Consider the following 22,082-nt stretch of genomic DNA (forward strand, 5'->3'; position numbering starts at 1 on the left):
AATAAGTTCTGAGAAATGCATCTTTAGGCTATTTCATTGTTGTGCAAACATAGTGTGCACTTACACAAACCTATATGGTATAGCCTATTACACACCTAGGCTATATGGTATAGCCTACTGTTCTAGGCTACGAACATGGACAGCAAGTTACTGTACTGAATTCCACAGGCAATTGTAACACCAGGATAAGTATATCTAAGCATATCTAAGCATGGAAATGGTACAGTAAAAATTCAATATTATAATCTTATGGAAATACTGTCATATACACAGACCAATGTTGGCCAAAATGTCATTATATGGGCCATGATTGTACATACAAGCCTAACTCCCTGCAGACTCACACTCATATTTTAGACCTGTGGGTTAAATCTTAGATAATCTAGATCTTCAGAGTAGTGACCAGGTCACCTTGATCAGCTTGAGGTAGAGGTCTTTTTGACAGAGACAGCTTCATTTCTGTGCCTAGGCAACCTCGAACACAGCCTTTTCTTGGAGTCCCTTATGAAACCATTCTTACTGGTATTTATTCCCATTTATTTCCAGAAAATTCTATTTTCCTGTGTACATGGATTTTGAATCAAGTCCTGAATTAATGCTTGTTGGCCTCTAATGTTTTTAAAGTGACAGGATGGTCTTATGGAAGACAATTTGGTCTATAAAAAATTCAGTGGCCCTTTTCATCTCTCTAATCACTACGTTCAGGGACTGAGGCATATAATAAAGACTACTCCAAGATCCCATTGTCAATTAAGTCTTCCTGAATGGAGCACCAATTATATTTCATAATCTATTCACTATCCATATCAATAATATTCACTGTGAAACATAAAGTTACAAATTATTTTACCAGGCCAAAACATAGCAAACTATTTCATGTGTAGTCAAAATAATGAATATTCAAACATGACATATTATTTTCATCCACTCAATTAGCAATTTTAAAAAAGAATTAATTTTTTCAACTATGCCATAAAACTGGCATTATCATTAACTGTTGGAGAGACTGTAAATCTTTACAATCAATAGAAGAAGTATTTCGGGATATGTATTTAGATTCTTTAACAAGCTCATGTAATAATTAGCTTGCAATTCCTCCCCTATAAATAATTCCACACTAATAAAACAGATAAAAAGTGCACAAGGGTTTCTGTATCAATATAGTTATTATATGTTACAGAATAAATAGGAAACACTGTAAATATCCACAAAATAGAAGAATGATTAAAGTAAAATATGGTATATTTACATCAGAAACTATTTTGCAGAATTTATATGTTTTCAAATGATATTTCATGGCATAAGAAAAAAGTTACAATAAAATAAACAGGTGAAAAAACAGCAAGATATACATTTGTATGTGCAATGTGATGTCTATCATAGTAAAGTGTAGGTAGGAGTGAGAGTATGGCTTGGGTAAAGAAATAATGAAAGGGTCTCAGTTCTGTAACTAGAGAGCATGTTGAGATGGTGAGATGATGCATAAAGTGGATTGGTTCAAAGGAGGCAGGAATTCAACTTTAGAGTTTGGTTATATAATAACCTCTAGAATTTCTCAGAAATTTTAAGGTGACCTTTAGCCTTCCAACAGTATATAAAATCAGAGACTGAGACAGTTATACGTGGATTAAAAGGGAAAGGTAAAGATATTCAGGATCCAAATATATTTATATGACTTGGTTTACTTGTTGCTTTTTCTTTTCCTTTTGTTTTTTATTTTGAGACAAGGTCTTTCTCTGTGTACAGTGGTAACATCATGATTTACTGCAGCCTTGACCTCCTGAGTTCAAGTAATCCTCCTGCCTCAGCCTCCAGAGGAGCTGGGGTTACAGGCATGAGCCACCACACTCAGGTACTTGTCTCTTTTTCTAATAAAAGTAGAAGAATACTTCTACTACCTGCTATAATCCAGTTTTCTATGTTGATGGATGGTGAAGTTTCATAATTCAGATATGATCTAAGAAATTGCATTCACCAATTTGCTCTTTCATTCAATTCATTTATCGAGTATCTACTAGGTGTTGTGCAACTCATGAAAGTTATTATGGGGAATTCAAGTAATGAACTGCCTGCCGTTCAGGGATTTATAATCTAGTTGAAGAAAAAAAAAAACTAAGCTATAAAAAAATCAGAAAGTAAAAGTATCTGCAAAGGTTCTTGTTTTGTACTGTTATGAAATCTTAATGAAAGTTTTGAAGATTTTGTAATGGAAAGAAAATTGAGACTTCTGCCTCAGGTAATTGCAGGCTACATAATTTGGAACAGATCTTCTACTGAAGATATTATTCAAAGGTGAATGAAATAAAAATTACATCTTCCATAAAAGTATCAAGAAGGCAACATAACAGTAAACAATTACTAACATCAAAATCCAGGGAATGCTAGAATCCCAAAAACAAGAGCGGAGAACTGAGGACTGTGTCAGTCCTAGGAGCATTTGCTTATCATTAAGAGATGTCTGTGAGGTTGCTCTGTTTGGAGACTGCCTGGAGTATCCAAGTAGATAAAAGCTGGAATCTTGGTCCCGAGGAAAATGTAGAGTTCAGTAAATATTATGCTTTTAGATGGGACAACAAAGGGCCCTGTCCCTTGGGTAAAAAGCACCCCACCAAAAAATACAAAAAAAAAAAAAATCCTCTTTTTTTTTTTGCTTCTTTGTTTATATCTTCTTAATAATGCAGAAAATTTCAAGCCTGGAACTTGGAAATATTATTTCCAGATTACCATTTTTCTCAGGCATCTTGCAGACATAAACATGATATTCTTCTTTTTCAGAGAAGGAAAACATTATCCTGTGCTTCAAATTATTATTTTTTTAATACATTTTCAAATTCAAGATCAAAGTATACCAGGCATGCCAGGCAACAAGTAACAAGAGGTAAAACTAGCAAGGCAAAAGTAAACAAATAACAGAAAGAGACCCAATTAGAAGATACATTTTGTAAAACTATTATGATGTTATGCTCAAGGAGTAAAAGACAAGCATAAACATTTCAGAAAGTAACTGGAAATTATAAGAAGTGACAGTAAACCTGAAAAGAATAAAAATGAAAAATATAATAACCAAAATAAAGAGCTCTATGGGTAGATTTAAAAGCAGATCGAATGCAGCAGAAAAAATATTTGTGTCTTTTCACATTGTTTTCCTTCTATGTACGTCTGTCTATATACAAATTTTCTTTTTATTTATTTATTTATTTATTATTATTATACTTTAGGTTTTAGGGTACATGTGCGTGATGTGCAGGTTAGTTATATATGTATACATGTACCATGCTGGTGCGCTGCACCCACTAACTCATCATCCAGCATTAGGTATATCTCCCAATGCTATCCCTACCCCCTCCCCCAACCCCACAACAGTCCCCAGTGTGTGATGTTCCCCTTCCTGTGTCCATGTGTTCTCATTGTTCAATTCCCACCTATGAGTGAGAACATGCAGAGTTTGGTTTTTTGTTCTTGTGATAGTTTACTGAGAATAATGATTTCCAATTTCATCCATGTCCCTACAAAGGAGACGAACTCATCATTTTTTATGGCTGCATAGTATTCCATGGTGTATATGTGCCACATTTTCTTAATCCAGTCTATCATTGTCGGACATTTGGGTTGGTTCCAAGTCTTTGCTATTGTGAATAATGCTGCAATAAACATGTGTGTGCATGTGTCTTTATAGCAGCATGATTTATAGTCCTTTGGGTATATACCCAGTAATGGGATGGCTGGGTCAAATGGTATTTCTAGTTCTAGATCCCTGAGGAATCGCCACACTGACTTCCACAAGGGTTGAACTAGTTTACAGTCCCACCAACAGTGTAAAAGTGTTCCTATTTTTCCACATCCTCTCCAGCACCTGTTGTTTCCTGACTTTTTAATGATTGTCATTCTAACTGGTGTGAGATGGTATCTCATTGTGGTTTTGATTTGCATTTCTCTGATGGCCATTGATGGTGAGCATTTTTTCATGTGTTTTTTTGGCTGCATAAATGTCTTCTTTTGAGAAGTGTCTGTTCATGTCCTTCGCCCACTTTTTGAAGGGGCTGTTTGTTTTTTTTCTTGTAAATTTGTTTGAGTTCATTGTAAATTCTGGATATTAGCCCTTTGTCAGATGAGTAGGTTGCAAAAATTTTCTCCCATTTTGTAGGTTGCCTCTTCACTCTGATGGTAGTTTCTTTTGCTGTGCAGAAGCTCTTTAGTTTAATTAGATCCCATTTGTCAATTTTGGCTTTTGTTGCCATTGCTTTTGCTGTTTTAGACATGAAGTCCTTGCCCATGCCTATGTCCTGAATGGTAATGCCTAGGTTTTCTTCTAGGGTTTTGATGGTTTTAGGTCTAACGTTTAAGTTTTTAATCCATCTTGAACTGATTTTTGTATAAGGTGTAAGGAGGGGATCCATTTTCAGCTTTCTACATATGGCTAGCCAGTTTTCCCAGCACCATTTATTAAATAGGGAATCCTTTCCCCATTGCTTGTTTTTGTCAGGTTTGTCAAAGATCAGACAGTTGTAGATATGTGGCATTATTTCTGAGGGCTCTGTTCTGTTCCATTGATCTATATCTCTGTTTTGGTCCCAGTACCATGCTGTTTTGATTACTGTACCCTTGTAGTATAGTTTGAAGTCAGGTAGTGTGATGCCTCCTGCTTTGTTCCTTTGGCTTAGGATTGACTTGGCGATGCGGGCTCTTTTTTGGTTCCATATGAACTTTAAAGTAGTTTCTTCCAATTCTGTGAAGAAAGTCGTTGGTAGCTTGATGGGGATGGCATTCAATCTGTAAATTACCTTGGGCAGTATGGCCATTTTCACGATATTGATTCTTCCTACCCATGAGCATGGAATGTTCTTCCATTTGTTTATATCCTCTTTTATTTCCTTGAGCAGTGGTTTGTAGTTCTCCTTGAAGAGGTCATTCATGTCCCTTGTAAGCTGTATTCCTAGGGTAAAGGGATCAATTCAACAGGAAGAGCCAACTATCTTAAATATATATGCACCCAATACAGGAGCACCCAGATTCATAAAGCAAGTCCTGAGTGACCTACAAAGAGACTTAGACTCCCACACATTAATAATGGGAGACTTTAACACCCCACTGTCAACATTAGACAGATCAACGAGACAGAAAGTCAACAAGGATACCCAGGAATTGAACTCAGCTCTGCACCAAGCAGACCTAATAGACATCTACAGAACTCTCAACTCCAAATCAACAGAATATACATTTTTTTCAGCACCACACCACACCACACCTATTCCAAAATTGACCACATACTTGGAAGTAAAGCTCTCCTCAGCAAATGTAAAAGAACAGAAATTATAACAAACTATCTCTCAGATCACAGTGCAATCAAGCTAGAACTCAGGATTAAGAATCTCACTCAAAACTGCTCAACTACATGGAAACTGAACAACCTGCTCCTGAATGACTACTGGGTACATAACAAAATGAAGGCAGAAATAAAGATGTTCTTTGAAACCAACGAGAACCAAGACACAACATACCACAATCTCTGGGATGCATTCAAAGCAGTGTGTAGAGGGAAATTTACAGCACTAAATGCCCAGAAGAGAAAGCAGGAAAGATCCAAAATTGACACCCTAACAGCACAATTAAAAGAACTAGAAAAGCAAGAGCAAACACATTCAAAAGCTAGCAGAAGGCAAGAAATAACTAAAATCAGAGCAGAACTGAAGGAAATAGAGACACAAAAAACCCTTCAAAAAATTAATGAATCCAGGAGCTGGTTTTTTGAAAGGATCAACAAAATTGATAGACCGCTAGCAAGACTAATACAGAAAAAAAGAGAGAAGAATCAAATAGATGCAATAAAAAATGATAAAGGGGATATCACAACCGATCCCACAGAAATACAAACTACCATCAGAGAATACTACAAACACCTCTACGCAAATAAACTAGAAAATCTAGAAGAAATGGATAAATTCCTTGACACATACACTCTCCCAAGACTAAACAAGGAAGAAGTTGAATCTCTGAATAGACCAATAACAGGAGCTGAAATTGTGGCAATAATCAATAGCTTACCAACCAAAAAGAGTCCAGGACCAGATGGATTCACAGCCGAATTCTACCAGAGGTACAAAGAGGAACTGGTACCATTCCTTCTGAAACTATTCCAATAAATAGAAAAAGAGGGAATCCTCCCTAACTCATTTTATGAGGCCAGCATCATCCTGATACCAAAGCCAGGCAGAGACACAACCAAAAAAGAGAATTTTAGACCAACATCCTTGATGAACATTGATGCAAAAATCCTCAATAAAATACTGGCAAACCGAATCCAGCAGCACATCAAAAAGCTTATCCACCATGATCAAGTGGGCTTCATCCCTGGGATGCAAGGCTGGTTCAATACAGTCAAATCAATAAATGTAATCCAGCATATAAACAGAACCAAAGACAAAAACCACATGATTATCTCAATAGATGCAGAAAAGGCCTTTGACAAAATTCAACAACTCTTCACGCTAAAAACTCTCAATAAATTAGGTATTGACGGGATGTAGCTCAAAATAATAAGAGCTACCTATGACAAACCCACAGCCAATATCATACTGAATCGGCAAAAACTGGAAGCATTTCCTTTGAAAACTGGCACAAGACAGGGATGCCCTCTCTCACCACTCCTATTCAACATAGTGTTGGAAGTTCTGGCCAGGGCAATTAGGCAGGAGAAGGAAATAATGGGTATTGAATTAGGAAAAGAGGAAGTCAAATTGTCCCTGTTTGCAGATGACATGATTGTATATCTAGAAAACCCCATTGTCTCAGCCCAAAATCTCCTTAAGCTGATAAGCAACTTCAGCAAAGTCTCAGGATACAAAATCAATGTTCAAAAATCACAAGCATTCTTATACACCAACAACAGACAAACAGAGAGCCAAATCATGAGTGAACTCCCATTCACAATTGCTTCAAAGAGAACAAATTTTCTTTTTATAAGAACATCATGCATATTGGATTAGGACCCACCTGAATTCTCATTATCTCAAAAAATTATATTTGCAACTCCCATTTCCAAATAAGGTCATATACTTGGGTACGTCTATACGTGGATTCTGTGGAGACAAAATTCAACTAATAGCAATGACCCTAACTAATTTCCTATATCTATCTTAAAAACCTAGAAAAACACTGTTTTTAAGTGTCTTCTATCTTTAACATTATCCTTTTATACAGCTGTCATTCAACTCTAGCCTAAATGTTTTGTAAAAGTAATGCTTCAGGAACATTATTTTTTATGCTTAAAGAACTACAGAGAGAACATTTCACTAATGTTTGACTCCTCTTTCATTTCCTTTTCATATCGCTTACCTCTCATTTTTTCCCTCTACTGCCTCATAAGTTCATTCACCTTCCTTAGTATTTTCATCCTAAAGATTCATGTGAATTTGTACCATAGTTGCCATAATTAAGTCCATTTTTATTTGTTCCTGTAATCTTCCCTGCTGAATATTCCCCAAATACACTTTATTTTTATTTATTTATTTATTTATTTATTTATTTATTTTTGAAACAGAATCTCACTGTCTCACCCAGGCTGGAGTGCAGTGATGCAACCTCAGCTCACTGCAGCCTCTGCCTCACAGGTTCAAGCAATTCTCCTGCCTCAGCCTCCCAAGTAGCTGGCACTACAGGCAAGTGCCACCATACCCTGCTAATTTTGTATTTTTAGTAGAGACGAGGTTTCACCATGTTAGCAAAGCTGGTCTGGAACTCCTTACCTCAGGTGATCCATCCACGTTGGCCTCCCAAAATGCTGGGATTAGAGGTGTGAGTCGCTGTGCCCGGTCTCCCCAATATACTTTGGTATATGTGTCAATGAATTTCTTTCCATCTTAGTTTGCCCATAGTTATAGCAAAGACTCAACTTTAATTTATTTTCAAGATGATGAAGAAAATCTGTTTTGAAAAGTTAGATCACCCATAGACAGAAATGTGCCAGTTACATTATAGTTTTCCACAACCCCAGAGAAAATATTTCCAAAGACAAGCCCAGAACTTAAGTCATATTGTCTTATAGCACAGTAGGAAGAGTTTGGTCTTTGGAGTCAGACACTCTTTTTTTTTTTTTCATCTAACATTCCTTTATTCATCTTCTTATGCACACATACACACATAGCTTTCAGTATATAATTTTACATAAAGAGGTTTGTGTATACATGCGGATGCATAACCAACATTTTTTCTCTCAATAATATGTTCTGGGCATTTTTCCATGTGAATGAAAATAGACATGTATCAACATGTTAGGAGTTTATGTTCCAGCTGTCTTTCACTAGCCCTTAGCAAAGGTGCTTAACATCTTTTCCTTTCTACAAAATGAAAACAATGAGAGCTACATCATAAAAATTTGTCAGCATTAAATGAAATAGCATAAGTGAATGATCTGACAAATAGTAGATATTCCATAGGTGATATTTCCTTCTTTCACATTTGTTACCTGGTCACAGTTTGAGACAATTTCTAGTTTGCGTGGGGGTGGGGGACTAAGCTCAAAGTCCATAGAAATGATAGTTCACAGAAATGACCATATCTGTTTTGGCATATCCTCCTGCTCCTAGAGTCTTATAGTCCACCGCAAAAACAGACTCTGATCACAAGCCCTTGTCTGTCTTCCCAGTTGTAGTTTTTCTCAATATTGATAGATCTTTAAGTATGCAATTATCATAATTATGTAATTTACAAGGATGACGTCTATGCACACTCTTTAATCACCCTTTATTGGATATGAATATTTGAAAATCAAAGTTAGTAGATCTATTTTATTATATTTTTCATTTAAACATGAGTTAAGTAATTGGATATATTTGTCAGCATTATTTATGACAGTTAGGGTCAACACTGTTTTCTCCCTTCAGGAGAAGATAACCACAAATTCATCATAATATCCTGGGTGACAAACCAGGATTGCCTGTACAACAAGCATTGGTCTCATTTTCCTTCCCAACAGAACTCTCAGTTTGCTTATTTTCTTCTACATAGGGCATATCTGTCATAGGAATTAAGACCCCTTCTAGCCCAGGGTATGAATCTTTGTAGAGTCAAGCCAAAAGGCTGAACTCACTCTCCTTGTTAGCAGATCTGTTCAGGTATAAAGGACAACCTCACGGGCATAGTTAGAAGGGTTCCATTCTTGGCTTAGTGTTCTGCTGCTTTTATTTTGAAATTCTTAATTTTGAACAAGGAGCTATGCACTTCCATTTTGCCTTAGGCCCTGCAAATTATGTAGCTAGTCCTGTAGACATGAACATGGGACACCCTGCTGGGCAATAAGGCAAGATGGAAGGAATGCAGGGAAGCTGCAAGAAAGCTTTTGTTTGTTTGCTTGTATTATCTTTTAAGGCTATAAATAAAGGGAGCATCTCCTTTTCTGCCTGTGCACATGGCAGTCTACAAGGGAAGTCTGGAACTTGGACCCTGAGGAAACTGCCCAAGAGGATATGCCAACATTGAGGATGACACAACCATGCTGAACCCTAAAACTTCCATACTGTTATTTACTGTTATCTAAGGTTTTAGATGACAGTAATCTAAGACAGTTGTTATCTAAGATTGGAGTCATTTTTATTTAGATTACCTGCTCTTTGCAAGCAAAAGTATCAATTTATACTAAAATTTGCCATTTTCCATGCAAAATCCACTTTTCCCTTTCTTGTTAGTAAGGAACTCTATTTTATTTGAGTCTGTGACACACCTAGATATGAAATTTACCATCCTCTCTTGCCATTGTTATTTACATGTGACAAGTTCCAGCCAATGAGAGAAGAATAAATGAGTTGAATGAGATTTCTAGGAAGATGGTTTTAAGACAACTGATTCAGCTCAGGAAATCGTATTTTGCCTTTCCCTCTTTCTCCTTCATACTGCCTAAAATAATGATGAGAAGTCTGGGCCTCCAGCAGCCTTACTGATACATGAAGTATTCCTAAATTTGAAAGTCAGCATTAGGGCAGTTGAACAGATAGAAAAAGAAGCCCATGGCACAGGTGACAGCAGCTGCTGTATCAGCTTTCACCCACATGCCTCTGACTTATTTATATAAGAGAGAATAAATTCCTATTTTTATTATATTTGGTTTTCTGTTCTGTGTTGCCAGAACTAATCCTAGTTGATACACTATATACATACTCAAAATGCAGAAATTGACATTACTGTCAAAACTTACCCACATATGCATGAAGCATAAATTCAATTTACAGGATTTTTAGGAATGTTTTTATTTTAATAGTATATACATGAAAAAAGCATAATACTGCTTTCTTCATATCCTCATTAAAATGTTCCTCAATGCACACACATACACACATTAGACCATCTTAGCTCCTTAACCTTGGATTAAGGATAGAATTTGGCTTCTGTATAAAGTGGGACAGATAAATGCCCATCAATGAATGAATGAAGAAAATGCAGTGTATATATACACAATTGAATACTATTCAGGCTTAAAAAGAAAGAAATCCTGTCATTTGTGACAACATAGATGGACCTGGAGGACATTATGTTGCATGAAATAAGCCAGCCACAGAAAGATAAATACTACATGATCTCACTGATATGTGGAATCTAAAAGAGTTGAACAAATACAAGTAGAGAGTAGAATGGTAATTTCCACCAGCTGGGATGATGGGTTAGAGAGATGTTAGTCAAAGGATACAAAATCTCAGTTAGATAGGAGAAATAAGTTAAAGATCTATTGTACAACATGGTGACTTTGTGACAACTATAGTGACACGTTTAACAGCTATAGTGACAATTATATTTTGAAAATCTTTAAGCGAGTAAATTTACCTGCTCTCACCACAAAAAAAAAAAAAGATAAATATGTGAGGTAATGCATACGTTAATTAGTTCAATTGAGCCATTCTACAACATATGCATATTTCAAATTTTATAGTGTACACAATAGATATATACAATTTTTATTTGTCAATTAAAAACAAAATAGGCCTGGCACAGTGGCCTATACCTATAAACCCAGCACTTAGGAACACCAAGACAAGAGGATCACCTGAGCCCAGGAGTTTGGGACCAGCCTGGGCAAGATGGCAAAACCCTGTTTCTACAAAAAATTAAAAAATTATCCAGGCACACTGGCGGGCACCCGTAGTCCTAGATACTCAGGAGGCTGATGAGAGAGGACCTCTTGAGCCCAGAATATTCAAGCTGCAGTAAGCCATGATTGCACCACTGTACTCACTCCAGCCTGTACGACAAAGAGACCTTAACCCTAACAAAATAAAATAAAATAAAATAAAATTATTTTAAGTATGCCAATCTAAACACCAAATGGGAAGTAATCTCTACTAGCAATTGTAGTGAATTTGTTTTGGTAAAAATAAATGGACACAACTTTTAAAAAATGGGTCAGAGTAAGAAGGAATATGATTCAGAAAGCTAGTTTGCTACAGAGGCAGCCAAAGCTCTTTGGATTTCAGTCCTCATCTAGCACTGTGTGAAAGACTGTACTCCTCATTTTCACACATAGATTTTTCTTCTTGAGTGATCTTTATGGTGCTTTCACAGTAAATTGAAAGGTTCTAAGTGAGCATGCACAAAATGGGGCACATGTTTGAAGAAAGGAAAACAGATTGACATCCATTCCACTGCATAACAGTAGATCAAAAAGCACTTTGAAACTGGTCCAGTGGTTAACTTACCAATCCAACCACTATCTTAAAAAAACAGATCTAACAGCTAACTTTTTTAAAGCTTAATGGGACACCCACTAACATCCATCCTTTAACAAAATATGGAATAGAATGTCATGACAGTTTTATATAATAAATTACTCCAGCAAATTATGGATTGGTCTACATTACATATAAATTGGCCCCATGTAACCTGTCTGATCTCATCCCTTACTAGTTCCTACATCTCCCTTCTTTCTCACCTGGAGGGGAGCATTCCTCTATATTCTTGTAGCTTTTAGTGCTGATACCAGAGCACTTATGACTCAACAAAGAATTGTTGATTTACAAGATTTTCTCGACAATTACTGTCTACAGGGGTAAGGAGTGTGTTTTTTCCCACATTTATCTGGCTAAAGTGTAGCATAGTATCTGGTAGAAAATAGGGAATGTTTGCTGATGGAAAAACAATTTAAAGAATAGAGTAACACAATCCAATGCATCATTACAGTTTCATTAGATTGTTGCATTACAGTTGGTTGTGTACTACCTCCATTCAACCGTAAATCTGTCAACACAGTGCTTTATACATTTTAGGAGGCTGATAGTGTAAAATCTTGAGATAATACTCAAGAAATACTATAAATAAAGACAAGATATGATTGGAAATTTGGCTCTTCTGCCCAGCTCCCATATTTTAATAGTGGTAGGCTAATGTTTTAATCTTCAGATATATGCATGAGGACATGGATTGGCGGAAAACGCTGGGCAGAGAAGTGGGTCTCTATATTCCCAACTTTTCCTTGCCTTAAGATTTCTAGGTCAGGAAGGAGAAACAGGTGCCAACCACCTGTAAGATTCCTGGATTTTGCTGCCTGCATTCTGCAAATATCAACGGCCAGCAGACCCAGAATCTCTCCAATCGATATTTAAGTTTGAGTGAGCAATTATCACCAGGCTGACCATACTATAGCAAAACCAGGGTAAATTTGGATTATGTGAGAGAAGACTATCAAACTCTTGGTCTAATATTAGCATAGGCCAGGTGTGGTAGCTCATGCCTGTAATCCCAGTACTTTGGGAGGCCAAGGTAGACAGATCAGGTGAGGCCAGAAGTTTGAGACCAGCTGGCCAACATGGTGAAACCCCATCTATACTAAAATTACAATAATTGGCTGGGTGTGGTGACTTGCACTTGTAATCCCAGCTACTAGGGAAGCTGAGACAGTTGGATCACTTGAACCCAAAAGGTGGAGGTTGCAGTGAGCCAAGATCGCACCACTGCGATCATGACAGAACAAGACCCTATCTCAAAAAAAAAAAAAAAGAAAGAAAGAAATTGCGTAGACCCAGTTTAGTCATGTTACTAATTCTGCAATACTATGAGTTCACATTTATCAAATTTAACTATTTTGACCCTGATTATCATGTTAAGATATGTTTATATATCTTTTAACTTAAAATGCATAAAAATAGAATCAGCAAGTAACATAATTAATTAAACTCATAAATCCACAACTGGTTCGGAAAATATGCTTGTAGTCCTTGATATAGTTGAAACTATGGGAACACATTTAGAGATACATAAACCGTGCTCACAGGACTAGATTTTAGAAGACACATGTCTTAGTTTCTACTACCAGGAAAATAGAAAAATCTGCCTGGTCTGGGAACATAATTTTTTTAGGTATTTACTCAACAATTTGGTTTCTGAATAAAAAATAATAGTTGTTCATTAAAACATGGAGGAATTGGAACAATAATACTCACTAACCAGCCATTAAATTATAGTCCACGAATCTAAGTAAATCTATCTGTATTCAAAATATTTGGTTTATTCAATGAGTCATAAATTAATTACGTTAAAGGTAATTTTGCATAGTATAAATTTGGAAATATTTTTAAATGTTTTTTAGTTTTAAATACAGTTTTATATTTCAACAATGTTATTATAAATTTTATATTATGACCACAAAACGAAGATAGATACTACATGATTCTGGGTTTCTATAAAGAACAGATGATGAAAGAATATTTGAACAATCCCCTCGGAGATATTACTGAACAAAATCTAGAATTTGATAAGTCTCTACATAAAATGCAAACTACCCTATAAATGTAATTAAAATATAATACACATAAAAGTCTGGACAAACACATGCAGAAAATAAATTGATTAAAAGACTAGTTTTCATTATAAAAATAATAAAACCTACTTTAAGATGTTCAAAAATCCTAAAAAAAAATAAGGAATATGAAAACACTTGTAAGTTTCAAAATAAAATACAATTACATTTTGTTATATATTTGTCTTTTCTCACTACGCATTTATTCACATAGGTGAAAATGTTTTCAAACAACTTTTAACTTTTTCTTTTAATAGGATATTAATTAATTTCCATGCCTTTGAACTCTCCTTCAACAAATTCACTTTTCTAAGGTTCCTCATTAAATGCAACATTCTTGCAACCAAAGGTTATGCTTTATTTATCTTTCCATCTTCAGAATCTCTGTCTGATCCATGTTGGGAGACACTATATGTTTATCAATTTATTGACTAGACTCACATTCTGTTTTTCCCTCAGCTTTATTGAGCTATTCTTGACAAGTAAAAATTGTATATTTTAAGGTACACAATGTGATTTTTTGATATAGTAAACATTGTAAAATGATTACCACAAACAAGCTAAGTAATGTACCTATCACCTTACATAATTATGAGTTTTTGTATGTATGCTGAGAACACTTAAAATCAACTTCCTTTACTAATTCCAATTATACAATACATTATTAATAACTAGTTACCAGGCTGAATATTAAACCTCCAGAACTTTCTCATCGTGCATAACTGAATCTTTATAGCTTTGGCCAACATCCCCTCATTTGTCCTACCCCTCAACCCCTGGAAACCACTATCCTACTCTCTGCTTTTATAAATTTGACTTTATTTAGATTCCACATATATGAGCAGTCTTCAAAATGTTCCAAGAAAATGTGTGTTATGAAAAAACTATGCATGGATTTCAAAATATTTTGCACCAAAACAGCCTCAAACTAATTTATTCCAACGTGTCTGAACAGAATCTAGCTTGAGGCACTAAGAAAAATAGAACTTCAGTCTGAAAAGAGTTATATTGCAACAACATGAATTTTGCTAACATTGAAGTCAAGATCAAGCATCAAATTTATGGTAAAGCTTGAGTGGAAGAATGATGAAATCATTGATGCTTTACGAAAAGTTGATGGGGACAATACCTCAAATAAATTGGCAGTTTACAAATGGATAACTCATTGTATAAAGAGGCAAGATAATGTAGATGATTGTCTTACCCCTTCATATAATTATCATTAGGAAATAAATTAGATTATCATTAGGTATCCACCTTACAGTGCTGATTTGACTCCTTCTGACTTCTTTTTCTTTAATAATCTTAAAAAAATCTGAAACGTGCAGTGGTAGACCATCTGCATCAATTTGCAAGGAAAAAAATTCATCTCATTCATGCCCTAATTGAAAAAGACTGTAGATTAACAGAAGAAACAACAACCAACACCAAAGACATCTCAATTTGTTCAGCTTATACAATTCTGTCTAAGCATTTAAACTTGAGCAAATTTTCCACTCTATGGGGGTCAGAACTGTCACGTCCAGATCAGATGCAGATAAGAGCAAAACTTTCAATGGAAATTTTGAACAAGTGGGATCAAGGTCTGGAAGCATTTCTTTGATGAATTGTAATGTGAAGTGAAGCACGGCTTTATCAGTATTATCCTGAGGACAAAGCACAATTGAAGCATTGGCTACCTAAGGGTAAAAGTGGTCCAGTTGAAGCAAAAATGGACTAGTCAAGAGCAAAGGTCACGGCAACAATATTTTTGGGAAGCTCAAGGTCGCTTGTTGGCTTTCTGGAGGGCTAAAGAATGAAAATATTTCATTATGAGGGTGTTTTGAGAAAGTTAGTTAGAGGTTTGGCAGAAAAAAAAAATGCCCAGGAAAGCTTCACCAGAGTCCTTGTCCACAATGACAATGGTCTTGCTCATTTCTTCCGTCAAACAAGGGCAATTTTGCAAGAGTTTCAATGGGAAATCATTAGATACCCATATTATAGTCCTGACTTGGCTACTTCTGGCTTCTTCCTGTTTCTTAATCTTAAAAATTCTGTAGAAAGCACCCATTTTTCTTTAGTTAATAATGTAAAAAGACTGCATCGACATGGTTAAATTCCCAGGAACCTCAGTTCTTCAGAGAGGAGCTAAATGGCTATTATAATCACTTACAAAAGTGTCTTGAACTTGATAAGGCTTATGTTAAGAAATAAAGTTTATATTTGCTTTTAATCTTTATTTTATGTTATTTTTAAGGATCTCAGTCTCTCACCAAGGCTGGAGTGCAGTTGTAGAATCATAACTCACTGCCTCCTTGCCTTCCCAGGCTCAAGAGATCCTCCTGACTCAGCCTCTCAGGTAGCTGGGAATACAGGCATGTGCCACCAGAATCAGCTAATTTTTTAATTTTTTTTGTAGAGAGGAGGTCTCACTATGTTGCCCAGGCTGGTCTCAAACTCCTGGCCTCAAGGTATTCTCCAATCTCAGCTTTCCAAAGAACTTGGATTACAGGCATGTGTCATGACTGGCCTCATTTTATATTTTAATTCGATTTTTCCATAAACTTTTGGGAATTAAAATCATGTAGTATTTGCCTCTCTGTGTCTGACTTATTTCAGTTATTAGACTCATTTTTTAATGAAAATATTCATTTGATAAATATCACTTTTAGATCAGGTGCTTTATCCTAATAGTAATAGTATATAGTAATAATCACAACTATTATTATACACTGATCTTTTACTATGCTCCAGATACTAGACTAGAGGCTTCACTTTCATTCATATTTTTACTTATGTATTCATTCAACATACATTTGTTTAGTGCTTACTCCTGCAGAGATGTTTGTGAGTAAAAACAATGCTGTTGTTGCTGCTGTAGCATTTAGAAAGATTTTGGGGATGAATCCTTGGGATCAATACCTATGGAGGGGAAGAAAGTAGGACTGGGCAGAGCAAGGAGCTGAACTACAATTGCAGTTCAGTTACAATAAAGTTCTCAGCTGATCTATAAGGAACTTGGGGGCTAGCATTGCCCTTTAGAGTGGCCCAGCATTGAACCAAAGTGACCAAGAATTTATACTCTTATGCCAAACAGTCATTGTGATATAGGCTACTCTTGGAAAGGAATTGGTCAAACCTACTCTATTCAGCTAAGAGCAATTCATGCAGAGGGAATCTGCTAAGAGCTGGTAGACACCATACTCCCTCCAGCACAGAGAAATCAGTGTCTCTGTCCTGAAGGAAAGTTGTTGGTGAAACAACACAGCAACCCCTATAGTCTACTCCCTGTGCCACTTGGATACACTTGCTTTATATAACAAATTTTTAGAATAATTATTCCAGGAAAAAAGTTTGGTTCGTTTTCCTAGGAAAATGCCTAAGAGGAGTATTAGTGAGACAAACTGCAGTCTCCACTATTGCAACTGGTCTTGAGGCTATAACTGAAAGAAACTCAACATCTCCTCCATCTATTACTCATTCTCGACTTCTCATACCCTAATCATATACCTCTGCAGGTCAAGATGACTTACCTGGTACATAGATCCTTCATCCTGGAGGGGTCTTAGTCCCTGATCACTATTTCCTCCTTTCACTATAAATGCTACTCTTGATTACTTATGATCAAAATTGTGCAAGAGATTTCCACAAGATGCCTCGGTGGATTATCTGGACGCCAGATATATTATTTTCTGTCTCTATTGTATATCAGCAGCCCTAACCTTTCCTAATAGGGAAATTCTTATGAGGTACTTAAGCTGCATTGTTGCAGGATCCTTTATCCTGGAGTCAGGGACTCTCACATCTGAAAACTGGATCATGTTCAAAAACTAAGCAAGGAATTATGACTTTTTGATGATTCATCTTCCCTCAACCTTCTGATCATTCATCCTTGATATATTTTATTACATAATTTGCACATAACTGTTTTGACTTTTGATCTATCTAGCTCCTAGGGGTGTTGTGTTCTATTAGCTATCTCCATCTCTTTCTAACAGTCAGTATTCTGCCATCTCCAAGTGCCATTATAACCTTGGCATTCATTACAGTAACTGTACCCACTTTGCTCCTGTCAGTTAAACCCTGCCACTGAGCCCATTATTTCAGCATTCTGTCATTGTCATGCTTATCAATGATCCCTAGTAGTTCCTACTATCAGCAATGGCCTACAGTGAACAGCCACCCTTGACTTCTCAGTGATACTCGTGCCCCTGTTGGAAGTGCATTTGCTTTAGTGAACACCGTCCTTCTAGGCACTCTCAAAGAACATAGAAAACTACTGGGTTATATCTATTTAACACACTCACTCCTCTGTGCCTTTTGATCCTTTTTACTACCATCTGACATAGGGGTCATTTTACTTCTATGGGCCATCACTTTTTCCAAATTTCCAAGAGCCATCATTCCAGCAGCAAATAAATATCATATCCCTAGGTTTTTCTCAGTGTTTTGAATTGTGTATCATGGAAAAGTGCTTTTAACAGCAATTTTTAAATAACTCTCTCTTATCCAAATTTATTATTTGACCCTCTTAACCCATTACTCTCAGAGTACAATTCCATACATATTCTCAGATCCTTCTGGTACAAAGTAGGCTCTGCAGCTCCTTCAATATATTGCCTTTTTCCTCCCTTTGTAGATCTAGAACCTGCTCTATAAACCTACTCCTTCATTATGTTCCATTTTGTGCTTAAAAGCATACATGCGTCATTTTATTTCATTTTTCCCATTCTGTCAGGAGTGTTATTCTTTAGTTTATTTTCAGTCTTGCTTTGACTGATAATATTTTTTGATCAATGAAAATGCTGATGTTTCCAAAAGTAATGGTATGTAATAAAACTGTTCTACTCTCACAATTAAGAGCATTTTATTATGTAATAAAATCAGTTTCTTTTTTCTAGCTCTAGCCACACTACATTAATTCAGACACTAATTTGCACATGATATATTATTGATAGCATTGCATAAGCATTTATTACTAATATGTATACACACATTAGATTATATGTTATATTTAGATCACATAAATATCCAGTCTCAGCAGGCTTTTATTATATTTCAATCTAATGAGAATGTTCTCTTTTTGCATACAAAACCCTGCAAAGCTAAGTCAAAAAATTTTTTTAAAATTTTATGTACAGTGGAAAAATTTTGGAAAGTATATAAATCAAAATTAAATGGGACAATCTGGACAACATCTAACCCACAGCACTTAGTGCTCAAAGTTTTTATTGTCAGTTGAAATATAAATTAAAGGATTATAGGATTTATTTACTTATTTATTTTTGAGACAGAGTCTCACTCTGTCGCCCAGGCTGGAGTGCCGTGGCACAATCTCAGCTCACTGCAACCTCCACCTCCCGAATTCAAGTGATTCTCCTGCCTCAGCCTCCTGAGTAGCTGAGATTACAGGCACATGCCACCATGCCAGGCTAATTTTTGTATTTTTAGTAGAGATGGGGTTTCACCATGTTGGTCAAGCTGGTCTTGATCTCCTGTCCTCGTGATCTGCCCTTCTGGGCCTCCCAAAGTGCTGGGATTACAGGCGTGAGCCTCTGCACCGGCCTAAGGATTTATGCGCAATTCAAAGCCCTGGACCAGAAGCTAAGAGACCTGGGTTGAATCCCAGTTCTGCAAAAATGTAAACATTGTTCAATCTTTAAAAAGTCATGTCTCTTGAGAAAATTTCCTCCACTCTTAAATGAGGAATTTGGGTTCAAATGTTTCTTCTCGCAAGGAGATTCTGAATCATAAGCGTCAGTTGAATTACTCTTTATTTGAGTTCTTCCTGGCCATGTGTTTGAACGGTCAGCATTGAAAGCCAGTCTTTCTGCCACTTGGTTGCCAGACTGAAATATTTTGTACTTTTCTATGAAATCCACAGGTTGAAATTTAAATACTTTCTCATGACATTCCAAGTGTTTGTGGCCTGGAGAATGTCTAAATTCCTCAGCTTCATCTCATGCCCTGCTTCATCTTTGTGGTCCACTGTAGATTCAGCTCTGTGTTGCAGTTTACCAAAAATGTCAAATTAGTTCCTGTTGCTGTGCCTTTTTGCTCATTAATTCTATCCTGAATGTCTTCCCTGCCCTACCCATTTTCTGTCTACCTAGTGTTTATTCCTCAGTCAAGACTTCTGAAATATTATTTTGATCATCTATGGTAATATGAATGCATGCAGTATAGGGAAATTGAAGGGAAAAAATCACACAAGGCATTGTTTAAAATGCAGATTCATGAACCTTTCCTGAATTACCAAAACAAACTCTTAGGACAGGGCCTAGAAATCTATACTTTACCAGTATCCCATTAATCTTATCACAACTATTCAATAGACGACCCTTTAAGAAACATCACCTGTGAAGAGCACTCACTTGTTCACTCTGTGGTCCATGGGAGTCTGGGAGAATGAAGCCATTTCTCCACTAGAAGCAAATTTTCTATAGATATTTGGGGTCATTTTCATATATGTTTATTCATTCATTTTGATACTCCGCTAAAATATACCAACCTCCATGCTGGATTTGGGGAATATAGAAAAGATAAGATCAACTCAGTCTCTGCTGTTAATTAGGTACTTTCCTATCAGGTGAGAGAGACATCACAAATTAGTTATATAACTATTCATTTACTTACACTTGTAATTAATATCATTGAGTATCCCCTGCTTGTATCTGAGAGTGACTATCAGTAATATCTGACTTAGAATTCTGGACTAGGGAAAGTTTCCTTAGAATTTTGACAGAAATTAGTGCAGTGATGAGCAAAGATGAAATAGTCCATAGAAATATAGATGGATACATTTAAAACAAGGTAAATGAAAATTAGAAAAAAATTGGCAAAAGAGTCAGAGAGACCCAAGAAGTTGATATTAGCAGTCACTCCAGCTTTACTATAGTTACTGTTAGCAGAGTGGATCTGCGTTCGTTCACTTTGAACTATTTATAATATGAATCCAAGGTATTTCTCATGTAAACAGCATATAATTAGATCATTATTTTAAAAACTTCAGTCTGACAATCTGTGTCATTTTCATGGGCTGTTTAAGTCATTCACATTAAATGTTATCATTAATATGTTTGGATTTACATCTGCCATTGTGGGTTTTCTTCATATATATCTCATTATTATTTAGTAACTCTGTCCCTCCTTTGCAACTTTCTTCTGTATCGAGTGAATATACCACTTTAATTCCTTTAATAAAGTTTAACTATTTTTTAAAATTTTATTTTATCATTCTAAGAATACCTAACATGAAATCTACACTGCTAGCAAATTTTCAAGTATACAATATGGGATTGTTGACTATAGATACAATATTGTACAGTGGATCACTAAAACTTACTCATTTTACTTAGCTAAAATTTTATGACTGTTGATTAGTAACTCCCCACTTTCCCCTACCACCAGCCCCTGCCAACCACCATTCCACTCTTTGAGTCTATAAATTGGACTATTTTAATACCTCCTATAACAGCAGTCATACAGTATTTATTCTTCTGTGACTGTCTTATTTAAATCCTTAAGGTTGATCCATGTTGACTCATACTGCAGAAATTCTCTGTTTTTAAGGTTGGCTAATAATCTATAGTGTGTATGTATATGCTACATTTTCTTTATCTGTACATATTGATAGAAATTTAGGTTGTTTGCACATCTTAGCTATTGTGAATTATATTGCAAAGAACATGGGAGTACTAATATAGCTTCTAGATCCTGATTTTAATTATTTTGGATAATTATGCAAAAGTGGGATTGCTGGATCATATAGTAGTTCTATTTAAAAAATGTTTAGAAACCTCTATACTGTTTCCATAGCAGCTAACCATTTTCATTGCCAGTGCAATGGTTACAATTTCTTCACATCATGACATTTTCTCCTACATTTGTCATATATACATATATATATACACACACACACACACACACACACATATATGTATATATAGTACGTGTATATATACAGGCACATGTATATATGTGTGTATGTGTGTGTGTATATATATATATATATATATATATATATATATGGTGTGTTTGTGTGTGCGCATCAGATAGCTGCCCTGACAGCAAGCGTGAAGTGATATCTCATTGTGGCTTTGATTTGCATTTCCCTTATTAGTGACATTGAGCATTTTCCATACATCTGTTGGCCATTTGTATGTCTTCTTTGAAGAAATGTATGTTTAGGTCCTTAGGCCATTTTTTAAATCAGGTTATTCATTTTTTGGCTAAGTGAAGGAGTCCTTTCTATATTTTGAATATTAACCCCTTTTCACACATGTGGTTTGCAAATATTTTTTTCCATTCTATAGACTGCCTTTTCACT

The sequence above is a fragment of the Pongo pygmaeus genome, chromosome 9 (genome assembly GCF_028885625.2).
Source record: "Pongo pygmaeus isolate AG05252 chromosome 9, NHGRI_mPonPyg2-v2.0_pri, whole genome shotgun sequence".
NCBI classification, from domain to species: Eukaryota; Metazoa; Chordata; class Mammalia; order Primates; family Hominidae; genus Pongo; species Pongo pygmaeus.